Source organism: Vanessa tameamea, chromosome W, assembly GCF_037043105.1.
Source record: "Vanessa tameamea isolate UH-Manoa-2023 chromosome W, ilVanTame1 primary haplotype, whole genome shotgun sequence".
NCBI classification, from domain to species: Eukaryota; Metazoa; Arthropoda; class Insecta; order Lepidoptera; family Nymphalidae; genus Vanessa; species Vanessa tameamea.
The window spans coordinates 3,794,567-3,807,581 of NC_087340.1; positions in this window are offsets into that span (position 1 = coordinate 3,794,567).

Genomic DNA, 13,015 nt, shown 5'->3' on the forward strand with positions numbered 1-13,015 from the left:
AGAAGACCAAGGTTTTTAACGGAACTGCTAAGTGACAAAGGCGTATTGTTAAAGATGATCGCAGGTAGGTTGGCGTTATCAACTTTAGTAAGTAGTTTGGAGCTGCCAATAATAATGACCTGCGATTTATCTGGATTTACAAGAAGCCCGCACGTCTTGCTCCAAGTACAAATTTTATGCAATTCCTGGTTCAGCCTCTCAATAGCCCCTCCGATACCTGTTAAGGGAGCAGAAACGTAGACCTGCAAGTCGTCAGCATAAAGATGAAAGGAAGACGAGAGGAGATGGGATACAGTATTAATAAAAATGGAAAATAAAAGTGGAGAGAGGACACTGCCTTGAGGAACACCAGATGAGAGAGATTGGAGGCTGGATAATTTATTATTAATCCGTACACATTGCTGACGACCAAACAGGTAGCTACGAAACCACTCACATGCATCGGAAGAGATATTAATCGACCGAAGCACTGCCAGCAGGAGATCTAAATCAACCGTATTGAACGCATTACTGAAGTCCAATAATGCCAGGATACTAACATGTCTGTTGTCCATGTTAAAACGTATATCGTCGCATACTTTAAGTAGGGCAGTAGTAGTACTATGACCTCTCCGAAATCCTGATTGGAAATCAGAGAGTACATTGTACTCTGCTAGATACTTTGTTAATTGAAGATGGACAATACGTTCTAACACTTTAGACATAAATGGAAGGATAGATATTGGACGAAAGTGAAAGAAAGATATGGGATTTTTGTTTTTGGGAATAGGAAGGATATAAGCTAAACGCCAAGTGGAAGGGAATTCATTATGGTCAAGGGAGAAATTGAAAATGTGAAATAATATAGGGAGAACATAATCTAACACAGCAAGTATCATTCTACGGTTGATTCCATCACATCCCGTGGCATCGGATCTTATTGCAAGGATGTTGGCCTTAACGTCACTAGCAGTAATTGGGGAAAAGTGAAAAGAGGGTCTGTTAGGAATAGGCAAGGATCTAAAATGATTTAAAGTACTAATTATATCACTGTTGTTCATTAGGACAGTACTAGCAAAAAATCCGTTCAGAGCATTGAGATCAACAGTATGAGGGATCCTGGATGCTTGTCGTCCAATACCTAGAGATTGTAGGAATTTCCATGTCTGAGAAGAATTGCTGTTCTCAATCTTATCTTGTATATATTTACGTTGAGCATCTCTACATACTTTACGGCACCGATTACGTAAACTCTTATATTTCACGAGGTTGTCAATAGTTGGGTTTAATTTAAATTTTGATTTAGCTCTGTCACGCTTCTTCATTAACTTCCGAATGTCCTGAGATAACCAAGGTGCAGGTAGGTGTTTGAGCTTGATGGGACGGAAAGGAGCATGTTTATCGAAGAGATCATTTAGAGAGGAGTTAAAAAGTTCAAGTTTCTCATCGATAGTAGAAGCGTTTAAAATTGAGTCCCAATTGATAGCACTAAGATCCTGCATAAATTTTTCGTTGTCAAAATGTTTGAAGCTTCGACGCATGACCACAGTGGGTTTAACTTTCGGCGGACGTACTTTGTACGACAGATATATTAGGTCATGGTACGAAAAGGCTTCAGTTCAGTTCAGGCTTAGTTGTCCGTGAATTTCAACATGCTCCAAGGATGAAACAAAGGATAGGTCAAGTTGGCTTGGGATGCAGTTGGGAAAGTAATGAGTGGCATTGGATGGGAGAAAATTTAAATTGGAGCTATTAATTATGTTCAATAAGCGCTTGGCACGAGCGTCATTTTTGATAAGGCAGGTATTGAAGTCGCCCATAATAATAGCATGGTTAACATTAGGCAAGGAATTTTCCAATAGACTTTCGAACGTGTCGAAGTAGTCTATGTGGAGCGAAGGACTGTAAAAAACACCGAGTAGTACCTTAATGTGTCCAAATATAACCTCAATGAGTATGTGCTCGGCGGATTCAGAGTATTGGGAATCGGATTTATTCAGGATAGTGAAAGGAATGTGGTTACGTAAATAAATAGCAACTCCTCCGCCTCCTTTTCCAGTTCGATCATTGCGGATAAGATGAAAGTTAGGTAATGAGAAGGAGGAAGAAGGAAGAGATGGCTCGAGGAATGTTTCGGAGATAAGGATAGCGTGAATATTAGAGTTGCCAAAGGAAGATAAGAGATCAGGATAGTGAGCTGGAATACTCTGCGCATTCAAATGAACAACATTAAAATTTTTTGGGAAAAGAGAGAAGGTTGAATCAAGAGAAGAGGAAAGCGGGATGTAAGTACTATGAAAACTGTCAGCCGAAGAGGAAAGTGATACAAAAGTGTTATCATCGTCTGAATCAATATTCAGATCGATATTATTAATACTCATACTAAATAAATATAAATATATATATATATATAATAAATATATTTAAAAATAATATATATGTATATTTAAACAAATGTATATAACCCGTAAAAGCTAATTTTATCAGACAAAAACTTACACTTACCAGCACTAACACAAGTTGGTCATAGTTAAATGCATGAAATAGAACAAAAACAGTGCAAACAGCAACACCAAAGCATAGCAAAAACATCAAAAAAAAAAAAAAAAACATTTAGGCACAAAAATCAATCAAAGGATAGATAATAATGAAATCTCCTCGCTTAGTAGTTAGGTATATTCAGCGAATATTTAAACAATATGACATTTAAACATTTAAACACAATGACAAGTGCTTAAAATGAAAACAAATAGGTATTGATAAAAAACAAATAAATTAAGTTACATTAATTTACAAAATATATATCTATGTTTTATCAAGAAATAACAGTAGATATATGGTTTCCATATTTCTGTTTAAAGCGGAACGCTTTTGTTTATGGCTCAATATTTGTTTACTCTGTAATCTCCTTTGTCAGTTTGACCTTTGAGTTTGACAATCATTATAATGAATGTCGGTATCGGTAAATAAATAAAAGAATTGTGTTCGATTAATTATATCGCGAGTCGAAGTACTGAGATTTAATTATTATTACTCTATAATTCGAATGAGATCTCACAACATGCACACACCGAACAATGTGATTGTGACAAGTAACTAAGATAAATAAATAAAGAGATAAGCGGATAGAATTATTGCAACCGTAATGAAACAGATAAACAAACACCGCAGAAGCAAAATTAATATAAAACTATGACACAAAGATAAGGGATAATTAATAACATAAAACAAAAGAAAAGAAAGTATTACTTTTTGACGGTTCTTTTTGGCCTGATGTTGGAGATTTTCAAGTCTTTTTATGCCAGGGTGCCGCAGCTAGTAGAAGCAGTAGGAGTAGTGTTTACCTCTGTGATGTCGGTGGATGAAGTTAAGGACTTTAATTCAGCCATCGTAGAAATCCTCTTCTTAGTGCCATGTGACTCTAAAACTACCACAGTGCCGTTCCTAGTCCAGCACTTTGTGATCCCGAATCGCTGACGAGCCGCAACAAAAACCTCATGACGTTCTTTAGTGAGGAATTCAGATATAGTAATACCAGTATTCCTCAAATTGGTTTTACTGAACCAGACCTTATTTCTAAGGTCAATATCTCGGAATTTGATAAGAACGGCACGTGGCTTGTCAGAGCTGGAGCGGCCGAGACGGTGACAACGGCTTATATCTTCCACTTTAAATTCGGGGATTTTTAGATGTTCAGAAAGAATCTTAACGGTACCTGACACCAATTTTTCTGATTTGCTTTCCTGAATGCCGTGAACAAGAAGAATTTTTCTACGGGATTTCATTTCTAACTCATCATACTTGCCAGCCAAAAGCCCAAGTTGTAACTGAAGCCCCTCTAGAGCACCCATAACAAAACTTCTGAAGACACTGAATTGAGCCGCAATATTGGAAGTAGGACTTGTGGCCGGGATGGAAGCACTTTGAAGATTTTTTTGAAACTCGGCCATTTTATTATCAAAGTGATCTCTGAGTTCAAATATTGTGTGTTTCAAGGACTCCATTGTTCTGCTGCTGTTGTATTGTTTGAACAATTGGAAGAATTTTATGAAAATTTTTATTGTGAATGCGATAGGCGTTTAGTGTAGACTATAATTGTTGTCATTAAAGGAATGTAATACTGGTAAGTGACAAGACTTTCACAGCATATTTCTCATTAATTTAATTAAATAAAACGAGAGCATTAAAAAACATGAGTTCACTTATTTTACACCTACCCGCCTAGATATATTTTTTTAATGAAATAATAACTAAAAAATAGCACAATCGATGAGAAGTTAGCAATTTTTAGAGATCTGGCTGAGTTAATGTTTTCAAATGATAACGAGCAACCATCTGTACAAAGTTCGAATTCAGTTTGGTTTCTAGTTTCTTAAATATTTTCTTTAAATGAAAAAATAACTGTAAAAATAGCATAATCGATGAGAAGTTATCATATTTTGAGAGATCTGGCTCAGTTAATGTTTTCAAATGATAACGAGCAACCATCTGTACAAAGTTCGAATTCATTTTGGTTTCTAGTTTCTTAGATATTTTTTTAGTGAAATAATAACTGTAAAAAATAGCACAATCGATGAGAAGTTAGCAATTTTGAGAGATCTGGCTGAGTTAATGTTTTCAAATGATAACGAGCAACCATCTGTACAAAGTTCGAATTCATTTTGGTTTCTAGTTTCTTAGATATATTTTTTTAGTGAAATAATAACTGTAAAAAATAGCACAATCGATGAGAAGTTAGCAATTTTTAGAGATCTGGCTGAGTTAATGTTTTCAAATGATAACAAGCAACCATCTGTACAAAGTTCGAATTCATTTTGGTTTCTAGTTTCTTAGATATATTTTTTTAATGAAATAATAACTGTAAAAAATAGCATAATCCATGAGAAGTTATCATATTTTGAGAGATCTGGCTCAGTTAATGTTTTCAAATGATAACGAGCAACCATCTGTACAAAGTTCGAATTCATTTTGGTTTCTAGTTTCTTAGATATATTTTTTTAGTGAAATAATAACTGTAAAAAATAGCACAATCGATGAGAAGTTAGCAATTTTTAGAGATCTGGCTGAGTTAATGTTTTCAAATGAGAACTAGCAACCATCTGTACAAAGTTCGAATTCATTTTGGTTTCTAGTTTCTTAGATATATTTTTTTTAATGAAATAATAACTGTAAAAAATAGCACAATCGATGAGAAGTTAGCAATTTTTAGAGATCTGGCTGAGTTAATGTTTTCAAATTATAACGAGCAACCATCTGTACAAAGTTCGAAATCAGTTTGGTTTCTAGTTTCTTAAATATTTTCTTTAAATGAAAAAATAACTGTAAAAATAGCATAATCGATGAGAAGTTAGCAATTTTTAGAGATCGTGCTCAGTTAATGTTTTCAAATGATAACGAGCAACCATCTGTACAAAGTTCGAATTCATTTTGCTTTCTAGTTTCTTAGATATTTTTTTTAAATGAAATAATAACTGTAAAAAATAGCATAATCGATGAGAAGTTATCATATTTTGAGAGATCTGGCTCAGTTAATGTTTTCAAATGATAACGAGCAACCATCTGTACAAAGTTCGAATTCATTTTGGTTTCTAGTTTCTTAGATATTTTTTTTAAATGAAATAATAACTGTAAAAAATAGCATAATCGATGAGAAGTTATCATATTTTGAGAGATCTGGCTCAGTTAATGTTTTCAAATGATAACAAGCAACCATCTGTACAAAGTTCGAATTCATTTTGGTTTCTAGTTTCTTAGATATATTTTTTTAGTGAAATAATAACTGTAAAAAATAGCACAATCGATGAGAAGTTAGCAATTTTTAGAGATCTGGCTGAGTTAATGTTTTCAAATGAGAACTAGCAACCATCTGTACAAAGTTCGAATTCATTTTGGTTTCTAGTTTCTTAGATATATTTTTTTAATGAAATAATAACTGTAAAAAATAGCACAATCGATGAGAAGTTAGCAATTTTTAGAGATCTGGCTCAGTTAATGTTTTCAAATGATAACGAGCAACCATCTGTACAAAGTTCGAATTCATTTTGCTTTCTAGTTTCTTAGAATTTTTTTTTAAATGAAATAATAACTGTAAAAAATAGCATAATCGATGAGAAGTTATCATATTTTGAGAGATCTGGCTCAGTTAATGTTTTCAAATGATAACGAGCAACCATCTGTACAAAGTTCGAATTCATTTTGGTTTCTAGTTTCTTAGATATATTTTTTTAATGAAATAATAACTGTAAAAAATAGCATAATCCATGAGAAGTTATCATATTTTGAGAGATCTGGCTCAGTTAATGTTTTCAAATGATAACGAGCAACCATCTGTACAAAGTTCGAATTCATTTTGGTTTCTAGTTTCTTAGATATATTTTTTTAGTGAAATAATAACTGTAAAAAATAGCACAATCGATGAGAAGTTAGCAATTTTTAGAGATCTGGCTGAGTTAATGTTTTCAAATGAGAACTAGCAACCATCTGTACAAAGTTCGAATTCATTTTGGTTTCTAGTTTCTTAGATATATTTTTTTTAATGAAATAATAACTGTAAAAAATAGCACAATCGATGAGAAGTTAGCAATTTTTAGAGATCTGGCTGAGTTAATGTTTTCAAATTATAACGAGCAACCATCTGTACAAAGTTCGAAATCAGTTTGGTTTCTAGTTTCTTAAATATTTTCTTTAAATGAAAAAATAACTGTAAAAATAGCATAATCGATGAGAAGTTAGCAATTTTTAGAGATCGTGCTCAGTTAATGTTTTCAAATGATAACGAGCAACCATCTGTACAAAGTTCGAATTCATTTTGCTTTCTAGTTTCTTAGATATTTTTTTTAAATGAAATAATAACTGTAAAAAATAGCATAATCGATGAGAAGTTATCATATTTTGAGAGATCTGGCTCAGTTAATGTTTTCAAATGATAACGAGCAACCATCTGTACAAAGTTCGAATTCATTTTGGTTTCTAGTTTCTTAGATATTTTTTTTAAATGAAATAATAACTGTAAAAAATAGCATAATCGATGAGAAGTTATCATATTTTGAGAGATCTGGCTCAGTTAATGTTTTCAAATGATAACAAGCAACCATCTGTACAAAGTTCGAATTCATTTTGGTTTCTAGTTTCTTAGATATATTTTTTTAATGAAATAATAACTGTAAAAAATAGCACAATCGATGAGAAGTTAGCAATTTTTAGAGATCTGGCTGAGTTAATGTTTTCAAATGAGAACTAGCAACCATCTGTACAAAGTTCGAATTCATTTTGGTTTCTAGTTTCTTAGATATATTTTTTTAATGAAATAATAACTGTAAAAAATAGCACAATCGATGAGAAGTTAGCAATTTTTAGAGATCTGGCTCAGTTAATGTTTTCAAATGATAACGAGCAACCATCTGTACAAAGTTCGAATTCATTTTGCTTTCTAGTTTCTTAGAATTTTTTTTTAAATGAAATAATAACTGTAAAAAATAGCATAATCGATGAGAAGTTATCATATTTTGAGAGATCTGGCTCAGTTAATGTTTTCAAATGATAACGAGCAACCATCTGTACAAAGTTCGAATTCATTTTGGTTTCTAGTTTCTTAGATATATTTTTTTAGTGAAATAATAACTGTAAAAAATAGCATAATCGATGAGAAGTTAGCAATTTTTAGAGATCTGGCTGAGTTAATGTTTTCAAATGAGAACTAGCAACCATCTGTACAAAGTTCGAATTCATTTTGGTTTCTAGTTTCTTAGATATATTTTTTTAATGAAATAATAACTGTAAAAAATAGCACAATCGATGAGAAGTTAGCAATTTTTAGAGATCTGGCTCAGTTAATGTTTTCAAATGATAACGAGCAACCATCTGTACAAAGTTCGAATTCATTTTGCTTTCTAGTTTCTTAGAATTTTTTTTTAAATGAAATAATAACTGTAAAAAATAGCACAATCGATGAGAAGTTAGCAATTTTTAGAGATCTGGCTGAGTTAATGTTTTCAAATTATAACGAGCAACCATCTGTACAAAGTTCGAATTCATTTTGCTTTCTAGTTTCTTAGATTTTTTTAAATTTTTTTTTTTTTTTATTTATAAACACTTTATTGCACACAAAAGACAAAAGATACAGTGTACATAACATTACAAGAACATATAACAAAAAAGAGAAGCGTGCAAAGGCGGTCTTATTGCTTAAAGCAATCTCTTACAGACATCCCTTTAGAGTAAGAATTTGTCTGTGGGAAACGGGATGGTGCAAACAAGCATGTTTTATTCTTAAACAACTAAAAATTAATCTTTAAATAATACAAATAATATATAACAAAATACATATATATAAGTTTAATAAATACATATGTATTATATATACCAAATAATTATATAAATAAAATTATATATATAGCAGAAAGTTATACTAAACATATAGAATAAAAATAAAACTTACGTACATAAAATATAATACTTGATGAATAAATACTAATAGTATGATAATATAGGAAATAGTATTTACGCAGATTGAATAGATAAATAATACTTATGTAACCTATTTTTAAATATATAAATTGACTCAGATTGACGAATATCGGTAGGTAGCGTATTCCATAGCTTTGCAGCTGTCATCGTAAAGGATTCGCTATAGAAGTGGGTATGAGCGACCGGCAGTGACAGTTTGTTGTCAGAGCGTGACCGCAGTTCACGTGGATAGCTGACGTCAGTACCCACAAAACAGAACCGTTCCTTCAAATACGCGGGAAGAAGAGGATTATAGAGGATAGAGTAAAGAAGAGATAACATGTGCAAGTTGCGACGATGTCGAATAGTAAGCCACTTAAGTTGCGCCCGATATTCGGAGACGTGATCAAATTTCCGTAGACCAAAGATGAATTTGATGCAAACGTTCTGTAACCTTTCTAGCTTATTGAGTTGGTCCTCAGTAATGTTTGTGTAACAACAATCTGCGTAGTCCAAAATAGGAAGTAGAAGAGTTTGACATAACGTGATTTTAGTCTCAATGGGCAGAAAGTGTTTCCAACGTTTTAACAAATGAAATTTGGCGAAAACTTTTCTACTGACTTCAGCAACTTGCACAGTCCAGGATAATGTATTATCGATAAGAAGACCAAGGTTTTTAACGGAACTGCTAAGTGACAAAGGCGTATTGTTAAAGATGATCGCAGGTAGGTTGGCGTTATCAACTTTAGTAAGTAGTTTGGAGCTGCCAATAATAATGACCTGCGATTTATCTGGATTTACAAGAAGCCCGCACGTCTTGCTCCAAGTACAAATTTTATGCAATTCCTGGTTCAGCCTCTCAATAGCCCCTCCGATACCTGTTAAGGGAGCAGAAACGTAGACCTGCAAGTCGTCAGCATAAAGATGAAAGGAAGACGAGAGGAGATGGGATACAGTATTAATAAAAATGGAAAATAAAAGTGGAGAGAGGACACTGCCTTGAGGAACACCAGATGAGAGAGATTGGAGGCTGGATAATTTATTATTAATCCGTACACATTGCTGACGACCAAACAGGTAGCTACGAAACCACTCACATGCATCGGAAGAGATATTAATCGACCGAAGCACTGCCAGCAGGAGATCTAAATCAACCGTATTGAACGCATTACTGAAGTCCAATAATGCCAGGATACTAACATGTCTGTTGTCCATGTTAAAACGTATATCGTCGCATACTTTAAGTAGGGCAGTAGTAGTACTATGACCTCTCCGAAATCCTGATTGGAAATCAGAGAGTACATTGTACTCTGCTAGATACTTTGTTAATTGAAGATGGACAATACGTTCTAACACTTTAGACAGAAATGGAAGGATAGATATTGGACGAAAGTGAAAGAAAGATATGGGATTTTTGTTTTTGGGAATAGGAAGGATATAAGCTAAACGCCAAGTGGAAGGGAATTCATTATGGTCAAGGGAGAAATTGAAAATGTGAAATAATATAGGGAGAACATAATCTAACACAGCAAGTATCATTCTACGTTTGATTCCATCACATCCCGTGGCATCGGATCTTATTGCAAGGATGTTGGCCTTAACGTCACTAGCAGTAATTGGGGAAAAGTGAAAAGAGGGTCTGTTAGGAATAGGCAAGGATCTAAAATGATTTAAAGTACTAATTATATCACTGTTGTTCATTAGGACAGTACTAGCAAAAAATCCGTTCAGAGCATTGAGATCAACAGTATGAGGGATCCTGGATGCTTGTCGTCCAATACCTAGAGATTGTAGGAATTTCCATGTCTGAGAAGAATTGCTGTTCTCAATCTTATCTTGTATATATTTACGTTGAGCATCTCTACATACTTTACGGCACCGATTACGTAAACTCTTATATTTCACGAGGTTGTCAATAGTTGGGTTTAATTTAAATTTTGATTTAGCTCTGTCACGCTTCTTCATTAACTTCCGAATGTCCTGAGATAACCAAGGTGCAGGTAGGTGTTTGAGCTTGATGGGACGGAAAGGAGCATGTTTATCGAAGAGATCATTTAGAGAGGAGTTAAAAAGTTCAAGTTTCTCATCGATAGTAGAAGCGTTTAAAATTGAGTCCCAATTGATAGCACTAAGATCCTGCATAAATTTTTCGTTGTCAAAATGTTTGAAGCTTCGACGCATGACCACAGTGGGTTTAACTTTCGGCGGACGTACTTTGTACGACAGATATATTAGGTCATGGTACGAAAAGGCTTCAGTTCAGTTCAGGCTTAGTTGTCCGTGAATTTCAACATGCTCCAAGGATGAAACAAAGGATAGGTCAAGTTGGCTTGGGATGCAGTTGGGAAAGTAATGAGTGGCATTGGATGGGAGAAAATTTAAATTGGAGCTATTAATTATGTTCAATAAGCGCTTGGCACGAGCGTCATTTTTGATAAGGCAGGTATTGAAGTCGCCCATAATAATAGCATGGTTAACATTAGGCAAGGAATTTTCCAATAGACTTTCGAACGTGTCGAAGTAGTCTATGTGGAGCGAAGGACTGTAAAAAACACCGAGTAGTACCTTAATGTGTCCAAATATAACCTCAATGAGTATGTGCTCGGCGGATTCAGAGTATTGGGAATCGGATTTATTCAGGATAGTGAAAGGAATGTGGTTACGTAAATAAATAGCAACTCCTCCGCCTCCTTTTCCAGTTCGATCATTGCGGATAAGATGAAAGTTAGGTAATGAGAAGGAGGAAGAAGGAAGAGATGGCTCGAGGAATGTTTCGGAGATAAGGATAGCGTGAATATTAGAGTTGCCAAAGGAAGATAAGAGATCAGGATAGTGAGCTGGAATACTCTGCGCATTCAAATGAACAACATTAAAATTTTTTGGGAAAAGAGAGAAGGTTGAATCAAGAGAAGAGGAAAGCGGGATGTAAGTACTATGAAAACTGTCAGCCGAAGAGGAAAGTGATACAAAAGTGTTATCATCGTCTGAGTCAATATTCAGATCAATATTATTAATACTCATACTAAATAAATATAAATATATATACATAATAAATATATTTAAAAATAATATATATGTATATTTAAACAAATGTATATAACCCGTAAAAGCTAATTTTATCAGACAAAAACTTACACTTACCAGCACTAACACAAGTTGGTCATAGTTAAATGCATGAAATAGAACAAAAACAGTGCAAACAGCAACACCAAAGCATAGCAAAAACATCAAAAAAAAAAAAAAACATTTAGGCACAAAAATCAATCAAAGGATAGATAATAATGAAATCTCCTCGCTTAGTAGTTAGGTATATTCAGCGAATATTTAAACAATATGACATTTAAACATTTAAACACAATGACAAGTGCTTAAAATGAAAACAAATAGGTATTGATAAAAAACAAATAAATTAAGTTACATTAATTTACAAAATATATATCTATGTTTTATCAAGAAATAACAGTAGATATATGGTTTCCATATTTCTGTTTAAAGCGGAACGCTTTTGTTTATGGCTCAATATTTGTTTACTCTGTAATCTCATTTGTCAGTTTGACCTTTGAGTTTGACAATCATTATAATGAATGTCGGTATCGGTAAATAAATAAAAGAATTGTGTTCGATTAATTATATCGCGAGTCGAAGTACTGAGATTTAATTATTATTACTCTATAATTCGAATGAGATCTCACAACATGCACACACCGAACAATGTGATTGTGACAAGTAACTAAGATAAATAAATAAAGAGATAAGCGGATAGAATTATTGCAACCGTAATGAAACAGATAAACAAACACCGCAGAAGCAAAATTAATATAAAACTATGACACAAAGATAAGGGATAATTAATAACATAAAACAAAAGAAAAGAAAGTATTACTTTTTGACGGTTCTTTTTGGCCTGATGTTGGAGATTTTCAAGTCTTTTTATGCCAGGGTGCCGCAGCTAGTAGAAGCAGTAGGAGTAGTGTTTACCTCTGTGATGTCGGTGGATGAAGTTAAGGACTTTAATTCAGCCATCGTAGAAATCCTCTTCTTAGTGCCATGTGACTCTAAAACTACCACAGTGCCGTTCCTAGTCCAGCACTTTGTGATCCCGAATCGCTGACGAGCCGCAACAAAAACCTCATGACGTTCTTTAGTGAGGAATTCAGATATAGTAATACCAGTATTCCTCAAATTGGTTTTACTGAACCAGACCTTATTTCTAAGGTCAATATCTCGGAATTTGATAAGAACGGCACGTGGCTTGTCAGAGCTGGAGCGGCCGAGACGGTGACAACGGCTTATATCTTCCACTTTAAATTCGGGGATTTTTAGATGTTCAGAAAGAATCTTAACGGTACCTGACACCAATTTTTCTGATTTGCTTTCCTGAATGCCGTGAACAAGAAGAATTTTTCTACGGGATTTCATTTCTAACTCATCATACTTGCCAGCCAAAAGCCCAAGTTGTAACTGAAGCCCCTCTAGAGCACCCATAACAAAACTTCTGAAGACACTGAATTGAGCCGCAATATTGGAAGTAGGACTTGTGGCCGGGATGGAAGCACTTTGAAGATTTTTTTGAAACTCGGCCATTTTATTA